At 37.7% G+C, this 24,094-nt stretch overlaps 1 long non-coding RNA gene across 1 annotated transcript in view; it reads left to right on the top strand.

The window, feature by feature from the left end:
- Positions 1–22,073: 22,073 nt before the first annotated feature.
- Positions 22,074–24,094, top strand: part of LOC122790311 — a 492,281-nt gene continuing 490,260 nt past the window's right edge. Inside the window, exon 1 of the long non-coding RNA XR_006362985.1 lies at positions 22,074–22,139. This is a non-coding gene — a long non-coding RNA (uncharacterized LOC122790311). The remainder of the gene's footprint in view (positions 22,140–24,094) is intronic.

Raw genomic sequence — 24,094 nt, forward strand, 5'->3', positions numbered from 1 at the left:
TAATAAAAAATGCAGTAAATAACTATGAAAACAGTTAAAGCTTGCTCTAGGTAAGCAGTAGAAGGTAAAACAAATATAAAAAACAGTAGGATACTTAATCAGGAAAGCAGTCACTTTTTTCAGTTCTCTGTAGCCAGGAAGACTCAACAGGACCACATGGAGCTGTGTCTGAGCAATATGGCTTCAAAAAAATGCCAGAGGCAGATTTTAACCAGAGAACTTCAAAAGAGCTAGAAATGGTCCAAAATGACCAATTACTACAGCTTCTTGTGCTGAGGTCACTTCCCTCAAGGACAGGTAGGCTATTCAAGGCTCCCCACTCCCACTGGTGAGCTAAGAAACTTCCTTCTATCCAAGTAAGGCAATGGACAACACAGGAACTACAACACAGCCCAGGATACAGCAAGGCCTGTAAACTGGTCTAACTAGTTTAGGAGAGGCAGGAAAACAAAGAATATTTTTTTGTTTTTATGTTTTTAAATAGAAACACACAGAAATGCAGAAAATGCAATAAGTCAGTAGTACAGGCTAGCACACTTTAGTGGGCAGCCAAACAATTAAATTAAACAGCAAACAAACACTTTTCGACTTGAATTAGACTAATTTCGACTAAAATGTACTTTTAAGTGCAGATAATAAAAATGCAGTAAATAACTATGAAAACAGTTAAAGCTTGCTCTAGGTAAGCAGTAGAAGGTAAAACAAATATAAAAAAACAGCAGGATACATAATCAGGAAAGCAGTCACTTTTTTCAGTTCTCTGTAGCCAGGAAGACTCAACAGGACCACGTGGAGCTGTGTCTGAGCAATATGGCTTCAAAAAAATGCCAGAGGCAGATTTTAACCAGGGAAATTCAAAAGAGCTAGAAATGGTCCAAAATGACCAATTACTACAGCTTCTTGTGCTGAGGTCACTTCCCTCAAGGACAGGTAGGCTATTCAAGGCTCCCCACTCCCACTGGTGAGCTAAGAAACTTCCTTCTACCCAAATAAGGCAATGGACAACACAGGAACTACAACACAGCCCAGGATACAGCAAGGCCTGTAAACTGGTCTAACTAGTTTAGGAGAGGCAGGAAAACAAGGAATATTTTTTTGTTTTTTTGATTTTAAATAGAAACAAACAGAAATGTAGACTTGTAAAAATGACTCCTGGTACTGACTAGCATGGTGTATATACAAAACATGTAGGCTTATAAAAGTTACTCCTGGTGATCCCAACACTGGTCAGTACCAGTTGTCATTTTAATAAGTCTACACATTCTATTTATACACAACATTGGCCAGTGTCAGGAGTAAGTTTAATAAGTCTACAGTTTTTGTATATACACCACAGTGAACAGTTCCAGGAGTAATTTTTATAAGTGTACATATTCAGTATATAATCCATGCTGGTCAGTACGAGAAGTAATTTTTATAAGCCTACAAGTCCTGTATATACACCACGCTAGTCAGTACCAGGAGTCATTTTTATAAGTCTACATATTCTGTATATACACCATGATGGTCAGTACCAGGAGCCATTTTTATAAGTCTGCATGTTCTGTATAAATATATCATGCTGGTCAGTACCAGGAGTAAGTTTAACTAGTGTACATATTCTGTATATACATCACAGTGGTCAGTACCAGCAGGAAATTTTATAAGTCTATGTATTCAGTATATAGAGCATGCTGGTCAGTACCAGGAGTAATTTTTATAAGCCAACATGTTCTGTATATACACCACGCTAGTCAGTGGGAAGAGATATATTTAGAAGTCTACATGTTATGTATAAACACTATGGTAGTAAGTACCAGGAGTCATTTTTCTAAGTCTACATATTCTTTATATACACCACTCTGGTCATCACCAGGAGTAACTTTTATAAGCCTACATGTTTTGTATATACACCATGCTAGTCAGTACCAGGAGTCATTTTTACAAGTCTACATGTTCTGTATAAAGACCATGCTGGTCAGTACCACGAGTAATTTTTATAACTATACATATTCAGTATATACACCATGCAAGTCAGTACCAGGAGTAATTTTTATAAGTCTTCATATTTTCTATAAATAAACCATACTGCTCAGTACCAGGAGTAATATTTATAAGTCTGCTTATTCTTTATATACACCCCACTGATCAGTATCAAGAGTAATTGTTTTAAGTCTACACATTCTGTATATACATCACGCTGGTCAGTACAAAGTAATTTTTATAAGTCTACATATTCTGTATTTACACCACACTGGTCAGTACCAGGAGTCATTTTTATAAGCCTACATGTTCTGCATATATACCACACAGTCAGTACCAGCAGTAATTTTTATAAGTCTAGATGTTCTGAATAAGCACCATGCTGGTCCGTACCACGAGTAATTTTTATAAGTCTATATATTCTGTATATACACAATGTTGGTCAGTACCAGGAGTAGTTTTTATAAGTCTATATGTTCTGGAAAAATACACCACACTGGTCAGTACCAGGAGTAAGTTTAATAAGTCTACATATTCAGTATATACATCATTCTGGTCAGTACGAGGAGTAATTTTTATAAGCTGACATTTTCTGTATATACACTATGCTAGTCAGTACCAGGAGTCATTTTTATAAGTCTACATGTTCTGTATAAATACACCACGCTGGTTAGTACCAGGAGTAAGTTTAATACGTCTACATATTCTGTATATACACCGCTGTGGTTAGTACCAGGAGTAACTTTTATAAGTTTACATATTCAGTATATACACCGTGCTAGTCAGTACTAGGAGTAATTTTTAATAGTCTTCATATTCTGTATAAAAACCACGCAGATCAGTACCAGGAGTAATTTTTATAAGACTACTTATTATGTATATACACCCTGCTGGACAGTATCAAGAGTAATTTTTATAGGTCTACATATTTTGTATATACACCATGCTGAGTACCAGCAGTAATATTTATAAGTCTACATGTTCTGTATCAACACCACCCTGGTCAGTACCACAAGTAATTTTTATAAGTCTACATATTCTGTATAAATACATCATGCTGGTCAGTACCAGGAGTAAGTTTAATAAGTCTACATTTTCTGTATATAGACCACAGTGAACGGTTCCAGGAGTAATTTTTATAAGTCTACATACTCAGTATATAATCCATGCTGGTTAGTACGAGGAGTCATTTTTATAAGCCTACAAGTTCCTGTATATACACCATGCTAGTTAGTTCCAGGAGTCATTTTTATAAGTTTACTTGTAATATATAAACACCATGCTGGTCAGTACCATGAGTAATTTTTATAAGTCTACATATTCTGTATATACACCATGCTGGTCAGTACCAGGAGTCATTTTTTTATGTCTACATATTCTGTATAAATATACCATGCTGGTCAGTACCAGGAGTAAGTTTAATTAGTCTACATGTTCTGTATATACACCACAATGGTCAGAACCAGCAGTAAATTTTATAATTCTACGTATTCAGTATATTGAGCATGCTGGTCAGTACCAGGAGTAATTTTTATAAGCCAACATGTTCTGTATATACACCACACTAGTCAGTATGAGGAGTAATTTTTATAAGTCTAAATGTTTTGTATAAACACCATTGTAGTCAGTACCAGGAGTAATTTTTATAAGTCTACATATTCATTATAAACACCACGCAATTCAGTAAAAGGAGTAATTTGTATAAGTCTACATGTTCTGTATATATACCACAGTGGACAGTACGGGAGTAATTTTTATAAGTCAACATATTCAGTATATACACCATGCTAGTCAGTACCAGGAGTAATTTTTATAAGTCTACATAGTCTGTATAAACACCACGCAGGTCAGTACCAGGAGTAATTTTTATAAGTCTACATGTTCTGTATAAACACCATGCAGGTCAGTGCCTGGAGTAATTTTTATAAGTCTACATATTCTGTATAAACACCACACTGGTCAGTACCAGGAGTCATTTTTATAAGCCTACATGTTCTGTATATACACCACACTGGTCAGTACCAGCAGTAATTTTTATAAGTCTATATGTTCTGCATAAATACCATGCTCATCAGTACCACGAGTAATTTTTATAAGTCTACATATTCTATATATACACCACGCTGGTCAGTACCAGGAGTAATGTTTATAAGTCTACATGTTCTGTATAAATACTCCACGCTGGTCAGTACCAGGAGTAAGTTTAATAAGTCTAGATATTCTGTATATTTGATCACAGTGGTCAGTACCATGACTAATTTTTATAAGTCTACATGTTCTGTAATAACACCATGCTGGTCAGTACCAGGAGTAATTTTTATAAGTCTACATGTTCTGTATATACACCATGCTAGTCAGTACCAGCAGTAATTTTTATAATTCTACATGTTTTGTATATACTCCACAGTGGTCAGTAACAGGAGTAATTTTTATAAGTCTACATATTCTGTATAAATACCATGCTGGTCAGTACCAGGTGTCATTTTTATAAGCCTACATGTTCTGTATATACACCAAGCTGATCAGTGCCAGGATTAATTTTTATAAGTCTACATATTCTGTATAAACACCACGCTGGTCAGTACCAGGAGTAATTTTTATAAGTCTATATGTTCTTTATAAACACCACACTGGTCAGTACCAGGAATATTTTTTATAAGCCTACATGTTCTGTATATAAAGCACACTGGTAAGTACCAGCAGTAATTTTTATAAGTCTATATCTTCTGCATAAATACCACGCTGGTCAGTACCATGAGTATTTTTTATAAGTCAACATATTCTGTGTATACACCAAGCTGGTCATTACCAGGAGTAATTTTTATTAGTCTACATATTCTGTATATACACCACGCAGGTCAGTACCAGGAGTAATTTTTATAATTCAACATATTCTGTATATACACCACAGTGGTCAGTACCCGGAGTACTTTTTATAAGTCTACATATTCTGCATGTACACCACGTTGGTCAGTACCAGGAGTAATTTTTATAAGTTTACATATTCTGTATATACACCCCACTTATCAGTATCAGGAATCATTTTTATAAGTCTACATATTCTGTATATACACCACGCAGGTCAGTACCAGGAGTCATTTTTATAAGCCTACATGTTCTGTATATACATTACGCTTGTCAGTACCACGAGTAATTTTTATAAGTCTGCATGTTCTGTATATCCAGCCCGCTTGTTAGTATCAGGAGTAGCTTTTATAAGTCTACATATTCTGTATATACACCATGCAGGTCAGTACTAGGAGTAATTTTATATAATTCAACATATTCTGTATATACACCACTCTGGTCAGTACCAGGAGTAATTTTCATAAGCCTACATATTCTGTATATACACCACTGGTCAGTACCAGGACTTCTTTTTATAAGTCTACATCTTCTGCATGTACACTATGCTGGTCAGTACCAGGAATAAGTTTACATATTCTGTATATAGACCCTGCTGGCAGCTGTAGAAACAGGAAAAAAGGGAATGAATAGTTGTTTAGCTATGCCATACCTGTGTGTATTTTTAAGACTTTTTCTAGCATTTCTGATATAAGAATGCCTAATTTAACTAAACAATACATTGAACCTTACTGGATTAAAGCAAAATGGCAGCAGTAATGACTACTGTGCTTCTTGTATGACAGCTGTTTATTTTATTTCCTGTTATTATTTTTACAAGAAAGAGTTATAGCAGGCACTTTGCATGTCTGACTTGAAACATTCAGAAGCACCAGTGTCTGCTAAGGGTTGGGGAAGGGTTAGTTATTTTTGCATTGATCCATATGGCAAAGTTACATTAATATAAAGCCTGCTAGCTTAAATTATAACATATACCTGAGCAGTCAAATCTGCACTATGCTCTGTTATTATTAGTTAATGGTACCATCAAATAAACCCAGCAAGATGTATTAAATTCATCACAGAAATCCAAAGTATACAGTACTGTGGTGGCAGGCTGTGCTCAGCCATTTTGTACGTGCATGAAGTACTCCGGAGATAACTGTGAGACTTAAATATGCTATGTATACATGAGTTTCATAGAACTGATTTCTACCTAATAAAAGGCAGTGGAAATGAACTGAACCTTCCTTCAGTAAACATGGTATAATTTGGTCAGCATGCCTTAAAATGCTTACTTTGTCAAATGCATTTAAAATTACTTGAAACTATCTATATGTAAGTACACACATATATATATATATATATATATATATATATATATATATATATATATATCAATCATGCAGATGTATGTCAGTCTATGCGTGTGTGTGTGTGTGTGTGTGTGTGTGTGTGTGTGTGTGTCACTAGCATATGATTGAACTTTCAAAATTTCAAAATTCATATGATTGAGATCAAATGATTGAAGTTTTGAAACTTCAAACATTTTGGATGGAGATCATGGTACAGAGCACATTGGGAAATTTACCCTTTTCCTCATGTAGTGTGATCTCGGAGTTGGTATATTTAATTAGCAGGGGGTGTGGGGGTGAAGGAGGGTTGCTTCCCTGCAAAAATGTAAAAGAAAACTTTTTTTGTATTTTTTTATTTGATGTTCAAAGCTTCAAAACTTTGATTATCTGGCCCTGGGCCATATATTGTTCAAAGTTTTGAAACTTTGATCATCTGAAGTTGACCCATAATGACTCATATCACACACACACACACACACACACACACACACACACACACACACACACACACACACACACACAAACACACACACATATATATAAATATATATATATATATATATATATATATATATATATATATATATATATATATATATATATATATATATATATATACATACACATGCAGTTAAAATAATTATACCAATATACATTCAATGTTTTTCCTTATCTTATCATTACATATTCAGTGCCCTTCAAATTACACAAGCAAGAAAAGGTACTTACTACAGAAATTTGGCCTTCTCTCTTGGACCACTGAAAACACACCCACCCAGCTGGTCTGCACTGCACAATCAGATCTGTGCCAACTCTACTGCTCAGAAATGGGGATTCCTGTCATGGAGGACAGGAGCTCCCCAGATCCAGACCACACTTTCACTTTCTTCCATTCTGTATGAACAGTTGCCTGCTCCAGCTTCTACAGGTACATCTTCTGTCACAGGTAGATGAAGACTGTGGTTTCTTTATTTGACCAGCTTGGGGATTGAATCAGAGCTTCAACTGGACCCATTGTATACAATGTCCTAGAACAAGACTGAAGTATGTAAGTCTTCTAAAGGAAAAAAAAATAGTGTAAAACACTCCCTCTGAAGTGTAACATCACCATGCCCAGCCCATACACCCATATAGAGGCAGTATCTATGAAAGTGATAGTTGTGCAAAGTTTAGACTACCGACTGGACAGCAGCAGTCACATGGACTTCCACCTTTGCCATTCATTGACAATTGTTACATTTACTTTGGTATATACCTAACCAGGCACATCCAACAATTGGAATGTCCACAGAGATTCCTCACTAAAAGAATACAGGGTGTAAGTAACACGTCCTATGCAAACTGCCTCAAGACCCTATCCCTGTATTCTGTCTACTACAGGCTGCCAACGGGAGATCTATGCCTGGTATACAAGGCATCTGATGGACCTCTTCCATATACACAAAACAAACAGCACCAGAATGTCCCATTCTAAAGACTTAAATCTTGCCTGTGACCAGGGTGGCGCAGTAGTGCTGTGGTTAGCATTGTTGCCTCACAGCAAAAGGTTCTCTGGTTCAATTTTCAGCTGATGTACCTTCTGTACAGAGTCTGCTTGTCCTTCTTGCCTTTGAGTGGGTTTCCCCTTGGTGCTCCAGTTTCCTCCCACATTCCAAAGACATGTGTCAAGAGTGTTTCTGTCTGGGTCTCCACTGAAAATAGCCTCTGTCCTCAACAGACTTTCCCAGTAAATACATGTTAAATAAACAAATGTTAAATTAAATAAATATAAATAGGACCTACTGGAGAGATAGGTATGTATCCCAGAGACTACCAATTTTCTGGAACAGGCTCCCTATCCATGTGAAGCAGAGTGCCTCCATAATCCAATTGAAGTGTAACTTGCACAATTGGATGGGGACCAGGGAATTCATCCCTGGTTTGGCACATATTTCTGTGATGGACACATGGAGCCTGTAAATGGTTCATTTCCCAGGCCCCTGCTTGTAAATATTTCATCTACCAAACCCCTGCTTACACTTATCAAGGGTACAAGAACTTGCCAGATTTGTGATGTATGGCTAGGCTTAAAAAGGCCCTTGTGATCATTAGCCTAGTAAACACCTATGAACCTATTTATTATGCACATGGAGTACTTTCTGCAGTATACACCTGGATAAGGTGTAGAGGGGTGACATTGGTCTGCACATGCAGCTACTGGCAAGGCCGTAACATTTCCCATCTTTTTATTGTTAAGAAAATACTATTACAGTTAACACGGGTTGAAACATTTTCTTATCTAACCTGTGGGGAATGTTACAGCACTTTATTAAACATTTTTCATTTTTCCCTTAAAGTAAAGTAGGGCACTGTTTTGTAAACTGTTGTATGGGTATTGTAGATGCAGGTAGAATGAAAGACTACTGATTCAAAACAAACTACATGCATGTCCAAAAGGTAGAGCACAGTTTACTGTGCATGAGACCTGCTTTAAGCTAATAAACATTCCCTTGAACAGCCCCCTTCAGCGCAGCTCACCCACAAGAAGCCAAAATCATTTTATGCCTATTGAAATATATCCCTAGTTAAACTTTATAATGGAACATCATCAGACAAAGCTCAAGTGGGTGAAACAGCATTTAAATAATAAAATACACATTACATCATTTTCTCTAACATATTTAAAGGACAATGATACCTAAAAACAAGTGGCTTACAGATTAAAATAATACAAGAAATAAAACATGTAAAAAATAGATAAAAATACCAAGCAAATCACCCTTTTTCACCAATAATGCCCTCTAAAAGACAGCTTACAAATAACATTTATACCAACCTTACCAACCCAACCTTAATAAACTTTTCTGTCTCTTCTCTCCTTCACTTTACAGGTAGTTTGAATTATTACTTACCCCCTCTAAGGCCTTCACTGATTTCCACTGATTGCCTCTCTGGTTTCTTTGCATTACACCTGGTTTACACCCCTTGTGCTATCTCCCTCCCCCAATACAAAGTCTATATTAGAATCCTGCTGAGCATGGAGCCATCTTTAAATTTCTAGTCTCCCACCAGAATACAAGTGCTTCCAGCAATTACATTCTGCTAGCCGGTAAGCCATTAGACCTCAGGAATTTGTTTAAAGTGTTCAGATTTGTAAAGTAATACTTACTTTTTACTCTTGTCTTGGTGGGCTCTGCCCTGCTCTGTTCACCCTCGCTAACTCTCGGGCTATCTCCGCTCCCTTGTCCTGCCCCCTATTCTCTCCCATCCTCACTACCTCTACATTTATAGTAATCACAGCCACACCCACAGCTCACCCTCACATCACCTCCACCAATCACAGCTCCTAAAGTCAGATCCCATTATACCACACCAACCTGCTCCACCACAAAATCCTCCCAACCACTCTTATTCCCACTAGGCATTATTTACATCACTCACACTACTTACCCATCCACATATAGTGCAGCCCTATAATTCCTATCCAGACCCCCACCTAGAACCAACTTAAACTTTACATAACCATGACTATCACACAACTAAGTCTAGTCTGTTTTCTCATAATTCTTTATCCACAAGTTATAACTCTAGCAATATCCCTAAACTTAGTAGCACAACACTACATTATGCACTCTCATATACAGACACTGCACATTATAATAATATCTGCTCACAATAGTTCAAGAACTACATAACGGACCAATTCAGAACTAAACACATATGCCCTCATTCCTACTCCAAAAAAAAACACAATACTTTCTCACACTCATCACCAAACTCCAACATCTGTATCACTATTTTAACACCAGGCTTACCATAAGTGAGGATATCCACCCCAACCCAGGCCCAAATCCATCCTGTCCAACACAAACCATCCAACACAAATGTCAGAACATAACACTCCCACTATCTTCATCCCTGGGAAAATCAACAACAGCAGCAAAACCAACCATCTTTTAATGCTAAATATTAATACTAGAAGTATCAAAAATAAAATACCTGAACTCGAGGCCACAGTAGCACACTACTCCCCAGACATAGTTGCTTTAACAGAAACCTGGCTAAATAAAACCATAACTAACTCAGAAGTTCTCCGTACTGGCTACAATATTATTAGACAAGACAGACCATTTCGTAAAGGGGGTGGAACTGCCTTACTGTACAAGACCAACTTAACTGTACATCAATTACCAGACTCCTACCCCTCCCCCAATAATTGGGACATACTTATCTAACAACTTCAGCTTCACCCTAAAAAGATCATCATCACAATTGTGATCTGTATTCCACCTGGTAATACACCTACTAGCCTTTAACACTTCTTATCCTGGTGTTCTTCCACATACTCACAAGAAACCCCTATTCTGGGGGATTTCAACCTAGATTGGTTCACCTGCATATCAGAACCACCAAGTAATCTACTAAATCTCCATGGCTACTAGCAGCTAGTCCAAATTCCAACTAAATGTGATAAAAAAATCTAAAAGGGAATCCATCCTTGACTGTGTCCTAACTAACAACCCCACATTGTACCCCCACACAGGCAGTCTCCCAGACACCTTAAGTGACCACAACATAATATACCTTATATGTAGTAGAACAAGCATATGCAAAACCACTAACTATATATTCACTGGAAACACAAAAAAATTATCTCCTGAGGTCCAAATACTTTACTCTGTGACTGTGACTGGACCCCCCCCTAAAAACCCTCCCACTTGACCAGGCTGTTGCATATTTCAACAAAACATTTCTACAACACCTAGACACTGTCATTCCATTGCACAAAATCAAGGTTAGAACCTCTTCAAACCTCTGGCTCAGTAAAGAAACCAAACAAATCCTCAAGTCCAGAGACACTGCCTGGCTTTACTATAAAAAAACAAAGAAACACAAAGCCTAACTAAGTACCAAGAACTGCACAACCGTGCAAAAAAATGCATTAGGCTGGACAAAAAGTCCTACTACATGACATTACAAATGAAATACCAACACAACCCCCCAAAATTTTGGAAAAATGTAAACCAGCTACTAAAACCCTCCCAAAAGGCTACCCCCAAACCAACCACCCCTGACACTAAAGTTCCCATCGAAACACAATTAAACTCCAACTTTGTGAACTCAATTCTATCCTTAGTATCCTTCCTCACTATCCCCCCAACACAAATAACACTAAAACAAGCTTTGCCCTCAAAACAGTTTCCACCACTTCAATCAAAAGCATGCTCTCCAAACTAAAAAACTCATCAGCAGCAGCCGACCTACTCCCCAGCTATTTCTTGATACTCACAGCAGACGCTATTGCAATCCCAATCTCCACTCTCATAATCAGATCAATTGTTGAAAACTATGTGCCCAAACTCTGGAAAATATCCTATGATACACCCATACATAAAGGTGGGACCTCCACTGAACTCAATAACTACAGACCCATTGTTTTACTCTCCCTCCTGGCAAAAATCTTAGAAAAATGCATCCATACCCAGATGCTAAACTATCTCCTAGACAGCAACATCCTGTCACCTACTCAGCATGGATTCAGACCTGCCCATAATACCACTACAGCCCTCCTCTGCTTCACAAACACAGTAAACCATCTCAAAAATGAAGGCCTGCAGGTGTCAACTCTTTTTTTGGATATGTCCAAAGCATTTGACACAATCTCGCACCAAATCCTGCTAAACAAACTAAACCGATATCACCTATCAATTTCCAGTCTTACCTGGTTCCAAAGCTACTTAACTGACAGGTACCAATCTGTGAAATGGGAGAATTCTCTCTCTCCTCAGCTGCCCATAACTATAGGAGTCCCACAGAGTTCTATCATAGGACCACTAGTATTCACAATCTTCACAAATGACCTCCATACCTCTACACAGCATGGATCTATCATTCAGTATGCAGATGACACTACCTTAATCTGTGCTGTACAAAACATTCCCACCCTCCTGCAAACAACTCAACTAGCATTCTCTGACATTGACAACTACCTTACCAAAGCCCAACTTATCCTCAATCAAAACTCATCTTATGATTATAACCAGTTCTAACAAAAACACTGATAACAGTCAATTTACTATCTGCTCCACAAATGCTACTCCAATTGCTCTAGAGGCACAGGCTAAGCTATAGGGAATAACCATAGACTCCCACCTAAAATGTGATAGTCATCTCAACTTAACTATTAAAAACGTACATGCCAAACTGGGATCACTCTACCGTATCAAACAATTTCTTACCAACAACACAAGATCAGCCATTGCTCGCTCCCAACTTCTATCCACCCTACTCTATGCATCTCCCATTCTGACTAATCTCAACAAAACTGAACTAAGCAAAATGGAAGCCTGCTATAACAGAATTGCCCTTTTTGCTGCAAATTGCTCATATAGAACTCATCACTGTACTGCTTTGAGACAGCTCCACTGGCTTGAACTGCCCAACCTCCAAGGCTACAATCAGCTCTGCCTCTGTCATTTGATCTATTACCTCCCCAATAAGTGTCCTGCCCTCAAAAACCTAGTACAACATCACTCAGCCAAAAGGCTCCTTAGATCATCAAGCAAACTACTACTAGAAGTCACCAACAGCTACAATAGCTTTGGAGATGCACTATATAGTAGTTCAGTGGCTAAAAAATGGAACTCTGTCCCTACTAGCATTCAAAACACATCATCCAAAGCCTCCTTTAAAGACCTCATCAGGCAACATCTCAAGCAAAGTTGGAAGTGCCATGATTACTCTCCAGGCTATTGAAAGTGGATAAGGTACACATACTAAACCTAGAGTACCTGATAATAGTTTTCAGTCTTACTCACAAACACTGGCTAATCTACAATGTATGTACTGTACCTGTGTACTATGTATGTATACTACATATGTTCCAAATTTCAGCTGTACACCACAAATCTATTAATTACCTTTATTTTTAAATTAATATTTTGTTGTTTGTTCTCTCCACTGTAACTGTTGATGTGCTGCATACCACTGTAAAAACATGTCTTTTGTAATTTGTGTGCATACTGATCATGTCTAAATAACTAAATGTATCTGAATTTTTTCTATGTGGAGCTTTTCTCCCTGGGCCTCTGCTGAAAAAGGGCCTTTTCGGCTCAGTCAGATACCCCCAGTTAACAAACGTAAAATAAATAAAATAAAATAAACATCCTAGTGGAAATTCTCTATAAAAATCTATCCTATAAAAAAAAATATCTTATGAGAATGATCATGTGAAAAATACATGTCAGTGGGTCAAATCTGAAAAGTAGCAGCAGTGTACTGCACAATAATGTATAAAGTCATAATACTGAACAATGTGAAGTATCATCTCTTCAAAGCCTTTAGTTTCAAAAGGCTAGTGATAGATAAACATTCATTCAAACCTGGTCAGTGAGTGGAATCAGGCCGAATCTGCCAACTTAATTTGGCTTCTTCTAAAAGATAGGGCCACGCACCTCTTCTTAATGGGGGAGAAATAGTGTCCACAACTATAAACCTAAATTTGTGGTCAGTATATTGATTAATATGTTTAGCCAAGGCATTTACCTCACAATGGTCTGTAATGTGTCGGAGGTGTTCCCCAATTCTGTTTTTGAGTTTCTGCTTCATTTTTCCTATGTAAATACACAGGCAAAACTCAGAGGGCACAATATACCACTTTATCAGAATTACAGCTAAACTTGTCCTTGATCTTTAATCTCATACCATTAATAGTTATTTCATTCACCTCTAATATGTGAGAACAAAATTTACAAGAACCACATTTGTACATGTAACCTGACCTCTGTGGTCTATCCTGGTGTTCTAAAAGGGACTTAATGTTTTGCCCTTTTTGGAAAACACAGGTGGGTCTATCACCTAGTGTCCTTCTCAAATCTGTTTCACTTGTCAGTAATTTCCAATTCTTTTCCAAAATGTTTTTAATGTAATATGCATCAACTGAAAAGGTAGTAAGAAAACAAGATCTAAAAAAAATGTTTTTCTTCTTTCTCTATTGCTGAACCAGATGGTTCTGGGATAGGTTCAGGTAAAATAGTGGTAGTAATATTGGGAGAAGGTCAGTCCCCACAATGTAATTCTGTGTTCAAAAGGGGGATAAAATGATCATTCTCTCTTTTAGAAATGACCCATGACACTGCTGTCGGGTGGATATTGTGGGTAACCTCTTTTGAGAAACATTTTACTAAGGTTATCACATTCTTGCAAAAAACTATCCATTAGGGTGGTCATTCTGGCGGCTCTAACAAATTGGCCTTTCAAAACTCCTCTGTTTTGCGAAAAAGGGTGACAACTTGAAAACTGTAAAAAATTGTTAGAGTATGTGGTCTTACGATATATTTCTGATGTGAACCTGTTGTTCAAAATGTCTTTCTTAAGTAATATGTCTAAATAAGCTATTTCTGTTTCACTGATGGTATGGGTTAATCTTAAGAAAGAAGTTGGACTATTACTATATTCTAGGAAAGGACTGATCTGCTGTTTTGGTCCATCCCAAAGAATAAAAATATCATCCAAAAACGGGTGTACATATGACAAAAAGGAAAGAATGGAGAACTGGTTAAAAAATTTTTCTCCCACTCTAATGTTACAGTGTTAGCATACATGCCCCCACATGCTGCACCCATTGCTACACCCTTGTTTTGGACATAATAGCTATTTTCAAATAAAATAAAATTGTTCTTTAAGACCATATCAAGTAGCTGTTCAAGCATATTAATTGTGTCCTGTCATGTCCCTTTGTCAACCAAGTATTCACAAAACCATTGGATTCCTAAGTTGTATGGAATGGCCGTGTAAAGGTCTCTTACATCAACTGTGATAAGTATATAACATTCATTAAAGTTTACTGAATTGATTTTCTTCAAAAGTCCCAAGAGTCAATACAAAGCAGGGGCGCGGTTTTTAACAAAACCTTTACTTCCAAGTCTAGGAATTTGGCCAGTGGGTGGGTAATAGAGCCTCTAGCATCTACAGTGGGACATAAGGGGGGCTGGTGTATGCCCTTGTGGATCTTTGGTATACCAAATATGGTGGGAGAAATCAGATAGTTTACAGATAAAAATTGTTCTTCCATATTAATAAAACCATCTATAAAGAGGTCTTGTAAATAACCTCTAATCCTTCGGTATGCGCCATTCAATTCATTAGATGAACAATGGGTGTAAGTAGTTGTCTCCAAAATTCCTTCCATTTTCTTAACATAGTCGTGCTTCCACATAAGAATGACACCACCCCCTTTATCTGGTTTCATTACTCTTAAGTTGGTATTAGAAGAAAGATATTCTAATTCTACAGCCTCCTCGGGACATAAATTATTTTTAACAGTATTCTTTTTAAATTTCTCACAGTGTGTTCTAATATCTAACTCACTCACATGTTCAAAGATGTCTAAAATAGGTAAAATGGGGGGGTGCATGTGCTATATACTTTTAGTGGGTATATGATATTGTCAACCCCTTGAAATAAATTCAAATTGAGTTTTCTGATGTACTGTTTTAGATCTAATAAAGTATATACCACATTGGCAGACTTGTTAGGTATAGAGGTGAAATCTTTAGCTAGTAAATTGCATAAATGTACATTAATGCCAACATTAGTAAAATTGTACACCTTGAAGTCACCATCAGTATTGAAATGTACAGATAAGAGAGACAACAAGAATTCCAAAGTGTGTATTTCTACACAAAAAAGTCCCTCAGATGTTAATTCCTTCCTCGTTTCCACCTCCAAGCACCCCTGTAATATCCTTTGTTCCAGCTGTTGTTCCCTTGCTGATAATTGTCAGTCTGTTGTCTCCCTTGATAAGGGCATCTCTGCACTTGTTGGTTCCTTATCCATTCCGATCTCCTTGGAGCGGAAAATTGGTGTTCATCTAAAAAAGGCTCATCATTGTTGTCATTAAAATGTTCATGACTGTCAAAATTGTCATTCAGATCATGTCCATTAGCGGAGCAGTTGTTAGAAGTCCATTCCTGGGAGGGGATATGGGGGGGGGGGTATGCACAGTTAGAATTGTAATTGTTCTCATTCCTCAGTAGTTTCTTCATGTTCCTGTTTTTGATTGTATCCATTTGCTCTTCAATAGAGCGAAAGATGCGGGTATATTCAAATTTATTAGAGGCAAACAATGGGTCTTGTGTAATTCTGTTGTCCAGTGTTTTTGCCTTCTGTCCCAGAATGTCAATTTGTTCATCATTATACTTAATTACCATGCCCATATACTCAATACCGAACTGGTCGAAAAGTCTGGTTAGGTCTTTATGGAAAGGAGAGTTGGCTATAAGACCAGTGGAGTAATGCCACATGCATAACCCTTTACACATTATTTTTTTCTTTATGTATTCTTTGAAGTAGCTGTTATACATTTGAAGCTTTTTTATTTTTTGTAAAATTCGATCAAACTGAGACAAATTATTGTTGAAAGAAAACTCAGCATTATTATCCCTTATTCCTGCACTAAGGGAATATTTATTATCAACCCAATAAAATAAGGATTCAGTGCAACCGTTTGAAGAATTAGTAGCCATATCCTTATTAAAAACATTGTTGTGCAAAGAACCACTGACCTGTGAACAAGTATGATGTGATTGTCCTAAACAGAGTCACTTTGCAGATTCAGTCTGCTCATACCAGCCAAATTCGTCTGGACTCCAGGCGAAGTCAAAGTACTTAGAAAAGGGTGAACCAATAGTTGCATCAGGGCAGATTGCTCTAGCCTGTCCATTCTATCCATAAGCTGTTGAATTAAAACTGTTAGGTCTCCAGTCGAACCAGATGGCTGGGACACCTCCCCCATGTTTTCCATATGTAAACGTTACTGATGTGAATTAAAATAGCACGCAATACACTTTTGTCATATCTACTACTACACTGCTGTGGTGTGGATGTCATGGGTGGGTCTGGTTTAATTGTGGCCCTCAATTAATGATTCAGGTTGCAACATGCTGCAACAGGGATCAAAACACTGGAGTAATTAAATGAGTAATTGCACTTCTCATGTCTTTATTGTTAACTGTACAAATCGCATCAGACAGACATCAGAATGGAGGTATAACAAAAAAACACATACGGCAATCAATTAATTGTGTAAAAAATATTTACATAATAATGAAATTGACTTATGTAGATTCACAGTATGCCATGCACCACACAACATAGCACGCAAGTAACATTGCATGCATCATATTTAATCTATGTGATATTACAATAAAGTTACTATTATCTGAATGCCATGGCCCATAATGGTAGATTAGTTGCCACCTCTTTGCCTGTTCAGCAATATACCATATACGAGTCTGTCACATGGGTCCCATGACACTGTTGTCGGGTGATCACCATCACTGACATCACCATGTATGATTCTCCTGCATGGGTCCCATGATACTGATGTCAGCTGGTCACCATCACTGTCATCACCATGTATGAGTTTGCTGCATGTGTCCCATGATACTGATATCAGCTGGTCACCATCACTGACATCACCATGTACGAGTCTCCTGCATGGGCCCCATGATACTAATGTCAGCTGGTCACCAACACTGTCATCACCATGTGTGAGTCTAACGCATGTGTTCCATGACACTGCTGTTGGGTGGTCACCATCACTGACATCACCATGTACGAGTCTCCTGCATGGGTCACATGATACTGATGTCAGCTGGTGACCATCACTGTCATCACCATGTACGAGTTTGCCGCATGTGTCCCATGATACTGATGTCAGCTGGTCACCATCACTGTCTTCACCATGTACAAGTCTGCCACATGTGTCCCATGATACTGCTGTCGGCTGGTCAGCATCAGTGTCATCACCATGTACAAGTCTACCACATGGGTCTTATGATATTGATATCAACTGACCACCATCACTGTCATCACTGGTGAAAGGAATGATAGCGGAAGTTGCACAGTCATCATGGGCACTTGAGTACCAGATCAACATGTAATCATGTTGTCTAGAATGCAGCAAGTGGTAAACATCCTGTTTGTAGTAACAGGGTCATACCGAAGATAACCTCCAGACTCATCCAGTGGATATGGGCTTTAAGCAGGCCAAACGCTTGCTCATTGACAATCCATGTTTGGAAAAGCTCAATAAAGAAACATTCCTCAGCATTTCCCCCAGGGTTATGGACTGATATTATCAGCCAGGTGGGTAGCCTGCATCACCAGCAAAAGAAAAAAATGAGGGGACACAAAAGAAGGGAGAGTTTACTACTAGGCAATAAATGTTCTAAATTATAACTACAGAAATGACTATAACTAGAAAACTTCTTACTTACCAAAAAGGAGACCATGGGTATCCTACCATCCATGAAAAGGGGGAAGAGTGAATCTGTGTGCCAGATGTGAGAGTCATGGGTACTGCCAGGATGCTGGGCTGGCAAATTGGTGATGTACTCTCATGTATCACACTACCTGGCAGTTGATGGAATGGTAGCTCTTCCTGTTCTGGTACTACTTCCACTGTTGTCCAGATGGGGGCTCTAATGGCAGCAAGACTACACAGTACCACAGCAAGTACCTCAGGAAAACATGCCATCCTGTAGAGGGCATTCATGGTTCTGGCTTAGTTCTGAGACAATACTGAAAGAAAAATATACAGATCATGACATGCCAGGAGTATGTCAATGCACTACTGAGGTATTACTGAGGCAGAAGCCTCGTTTATCTCTGGAAGGATCCCACGGCTAGTATAATGAGGGATATACACAGCTTGGGGGTTTACAGGTACCTCACTAAAGCTCTTATTATATCCTTGAACATTATAAATCTATGGTCAGCAAACTTAAAATGAGTCAATATTTGCTTATATCTGTCCCTTCTTGGCTAGTAAGCACTGCTGGGCATTTGTGGTTTTGACACAGCTGAGACAAACAGCTCACAATGAGAAATAGCCAGTCTGACAGCTGCAGCAAACATCTTTGCTGATTACAAAGTAGATAGAAAAAGATCAACTTTGCTTTTTTATTGTTTTATTGCATTTTAAATGAGCATGAAATATGTCTATAACCAAAAAACAAACAACTAAAAATACATAAAACTATATACAGAGTCCAAAACATGTACGCATGGGACAGAGACTCGTATAAAAGCAATTATGAATGGCAAACAAGTGGGAAACAACCTCAATTGCATAAATTTGTCACACAAATTTAAGACACTCCTAATCTGCATCTCATTACTGCCTCATTTGCATACGTTTTTCGTAAGCTAACTAAACTGGCTGCACCTATAAACAATGTGCCTCTCTGAATTGCACCAAAGCTATTCTTTGTTGTAGCCTTACGTATTATCGCAACTAGATTTTCGGGGTTGCGAAATTCACTTCCTGGAATAGAAATGACTTCAGAAAACACTGTTCGGTGTTTTTTGAAGTTGTTATTGCAGAAAAAAAAAAGTTTGCAATACCTTCAGGCTGTCAAACTTTTCAAGAAACTGTCTTCTAGTTTTACATGCATTACACATACGCTCGCTTGAACTGGATGCTCTCTTTCTGACAAACACAAAGCCTGCCATGCAGTATTACAAGCAGAGCTACTCACATGTGGGATTCTACATGTTTTTTGGTAATAAGGACATGTATGTCACCTGGTATGTCAATGGAAAAGATGTGTAGTGTTCATACATGGATCAATGTGTGTCTTCAAATATTGGTTAACAAGCACGGTGCTGCATAAATGAAAGACCAGCCATCACAGTGTTCAACTTTTACTTTCTAAAATGAATAACATTTCCAAATCTCTGCCTTATTTTTCATCTTTCCTACTGTATTACCTCATAAAAGCAGAGAAGGCACTTTGCAATTCAATACCAGTTGTTACACATAAAAATGTGAAGCAGGGAGTCAGTGGCAGCTATGCCCAACACTGCAAACTTGCAGCAGTAACTGAGTGCACCCAGCGAATAATCCTTCCAACTTGCGTCCCGTTTCTTATTTTAAACTACTAACTCCAAAAAATAACAAACTAAAGCAGAAAAATAAATCACGGAAAGCACCTTACATATCATATGCTAAGTCCCACAGTGCTTTCAAGCCAATATATGTACACACGCAACCACTCTTAGCGCTGAACTCAACGCTCAATGTTTTTTACAGCATGCTACCCACAAATCCTAAAAATTGTACATGATACTTGCCTAAAGAAGCACTACTGATATCCCAGAATACTTTTGAACACTTTACCCTTCCATAATACATTTCTTTTTTGTTTGCTTACTAAATGTCTATAAAGCAGATTGTATCGCAAAATCTGGTTGCAATAATACGTAAGTACCCAAAATCCTGCTATGGGTCAGCACGGTGGCTATGAATAAAACCCTATATCTTTACGCATTTTTCTCATTTTCCCTGTTTTTCTTTTGATAGACTTAGTTATACTTGTCATATGATTCCCGCCATTGTCTGTGGTTGTTTCATTATCATTATGGGAGGTGCCCCTACATTCGAGTAGAATGATAGGGTTCTTTTGTTAATGTGCTCCCACTGCTATGCCTTGTTTTCCAAGCAGTTTTATAGCCCAGTGACTAATTCCTTCATTCATTTATTTTTTTCATATGGTGGATAAGATTTAATAGCTAAATTTTGAAAAAGTCACCTACTTTTGCACATACGGAGCATATTCGGGTCAACAGCACAAAGTCTGAAGTAAGTGCCACACTGACAATGCCGAACTTGTGAACTAACAAGTTACCTAAGATGCATTTATTTATTTCTTGCATGCTGCACTTTTAAAATAGGTCCAAAATATATTTAAAAAAATATATATGCAGCCCTTATAAATCAGCCAGTATTATAAAAATACTATTTCAATTTAATCAATCATTGTTAATTCTAGTAGATAAATATTTTTATTCTCCTGCATTTTTGTAGCCAGGCGATGTTTGTTTAAATGTAGGCTGTATTCCAAAACCGAGATTTAAAAGATATTCCCCTACAATTTACTAGCATGGCATTCTAGCACTCTGTAGTAGCAAGTGCTGCAAATACAGTGGTAAAACCTGTAGACATCATGATTTTCAAACTTATTGTACCACCGTGGGTAACATAATTAACCCCATTGCTGTTTGCATGTCAGGAATTCTGCCTTTAAAGTACCACCCAGCTTTTGTCAAGGAATGAGCAAAAGTACCTAGGAGCAATCTTGAATAACACCTCCTGAGCACAGTAATGTCAGTCAAGTCACAGCACATTTTGGTACATGCTAAGCCTTTGACCCCTGCACTACTGTTTGAATACTATTTGGGATTTAGCCTTGGAAATGAATTTGCAGTTTGGTGTCTATAAAGGATAATACATTGAGACAGAACACTGATTTTTGTTGCAAAGCATTCTGCGTGTCTATCATGGGTTATGCCTTCTCACAAGCACCTAGCATGAGGTTAATGACTCATTTAATAGACTGACTTCTAGCAAGTGTGCATTCATGGGGAAAACAGTGTTTTTTCGTCTTCACTTAAACTGCCCTGAACCAGTCCTGAAAATGTAGTGTGTCATTATCTTCTTTTAATGTGTAGCACAGAAAATAACCAGCAAATACTACAGCAATGCTGCATTAACTCAATCAGACTCATCTTTCTGCAGGAGCAAAAATATTTCAAAAGTACTACTGCAGAACTGTATCCTCTTAAACAAGATATTAAGCAAATGTTCATGCTTTAGAAGTGAAATGAAATGGTCTTTCTATAGAAATTCTTTCTTTATTTAAACAAAGACACTATTTTTGAAAGTATGGACTCAAGCCACATCTTATCTTTTAATTGGTAGCAGTACGTGGAACTCTTATCTCAGACAAAATAATTCATTATTGCCTTCTGAATACAAACTTATCTGCACAGGAAATAACATGCTATGGCCTTTCACAGAAGCCCTTTTATGAGTCAGGCTGTATAAATTGCATTGATGTTTACACAAAGAATTAATCGTGACAATGAAGCTGATCTCTGTTGTTGCACTGAGCACTGCTCTGCTCCTGGTCAGTGTCCGCACAGCAAGAACAGGTAAGGCTGAGAAGGTGGACAACCACAAAGCTTAAATGACATGGTTGTGAATTAGATTAGGATATGAAATTTGCAGATGTTCTATTTTACAATCAGCAGTTGCATGCTATATGACTCTGTAAGTTATTCAACAAGCAGTCCAGACATAAAGGGCACTTAAGGAAGACAGAACTTACAACCACAAACATCGCTGGTAAAACAGGCCAGGCAGCAGAATAATTTATGAACCAAAGGTGAACTGTACTTGTCAGGTATATTAAGTACTTTCTTCCTTACAGAAGTAGGCTGGACATGCTTACAGGTAGATCTCACGCACTGTTATACATACTGGTTGTGCTGGTTGTTTCCTTTATAGATATGATTTAGCTGGTCAGTACAATAGTGCAGCATAAATAATCCTACATTAATGTATTCTCTTTAGACAAGTGCTGATTTATTGTTTACTCAAATGCATTAACCTTAGAAGCTTGTGCTTAAAAACCTTCTCTTAAACCAGATTTACCATTGAACTGCTAGTTTTATTTAATGTGGAACTTTAAATAATAGCAAACTACGTGGAAGGGCAGAAAATCATTATTAATGGAACAATTCTTGTTCAATCTACTGACCGTGATTTAAAATAACAGAGAATTAGTCTTTCACTTGTGATTAGTAAAAGTGGTAAAATGTGTGCAGCTAATGGTACTCCTTTATTGCCTGGTTTTCTTCAACTTGATGCAAAACTGATCACAGCATACATAAGCACCAGTTGTCACATCTAGTGCTGCTAAGGATACGACCTATTGTTTAAGTAAAACCATAGTTTTAGGTTACAATCATATTGGTTTCAATTACTTAAATATTTCTGCATTTACCAATGCAGTCCTTTGTAGGTTAATGTTATGTTATGCCTGCAACACTTTTAAAATACTTTTTTTTTACATTTTTTGAAGTAGTCCCAAACTTATTCAGTAAAAAATGAGATAGTGTGTAAAACTTTCTCCTGAATTCATCTTCATTTAGTGAGAAAGGATCATACGGCAAAGTTATGGCACAATAAAAAGTGTGATGAGAGAAACAAAAGTTGAACGTATTACAGTGAGTGGTTGGAAAGTGAAAGAGTACAGGTGAGAGTGAAACAAAAGTTTAGATTTACTGGATCATAGTCTAGACTGCACCTCTTGATCCTAGAGAATTCATTACTGGGCAACCCATTGTCTACAGACATAATGTTATAGTGATCTTCAGTGTGCTCCATATGTGATAAGTGATGTTCCAGGTGTGATAACAGCAATGGTGTTCCATATTTGATGAGTGATGTTCCAGGTGTGATAACAGAGGTGTTCCATATGTGATAAGTGATGTTCCAGGTGTGATAACAGCAATGGTGTTCCATATGTGATAAGTGATGTTCCAGGTGTGATAACTGCAGTGGTGCTCCATATGTGATGAGGGATATTCAAGGTGTGATAGCAGTAGTGTTCCATACATGATGAGACTGATGTTCCAGGTGTGAAAACAGCAGTGGTGTTCCATATGTGGTGAGAGCGATGTTCCAGGTGTGATAGCAGTGGTGTCCAAGATGAGAGTGATGTTCCAGGTGTAATCACAGCAATAATGTACCATATGTGATGAATGATGTTCTAGGTGGGATAACAGCAGTAGTGTTCCATATGTGATGAGATTGATGTACCAGGTGTGATAACAGCAGTGGTGTTCTATATGTGATGAGTGATGTTACAGGTGTAATCACAGCAGTAGTGTTTCCTATGTGATGAGTGATGTTCCAGGTGGGATTACAGCAGTAGTGTTCCATATGTGGTGACATTGATGTAAAAGGTGTGATAACAGCAGTGGTGTTCCATACGTGATGAGTGATCTTACAGGTGTGATAACAGCAGTGGTGATCCTTATGTGATATGTGATATGTGATGAGTGATGTTCCAGGAGTGATAACTGCAGTAGTGTTCCATATG

Source organism: Protopterus annectens, chromosome 16.part0, assembly GCF_019279795.1.
Source record: "Protopterus annectens isolate FY-2018-M chromosome 16.part0, PAN1.0, whole genome shotgun sequence".
NCBI lineage: Eukaryota > Metazoa > Chordata > Ceratodontiformes > Protopteridae > Protopterus > Protopterus annectens.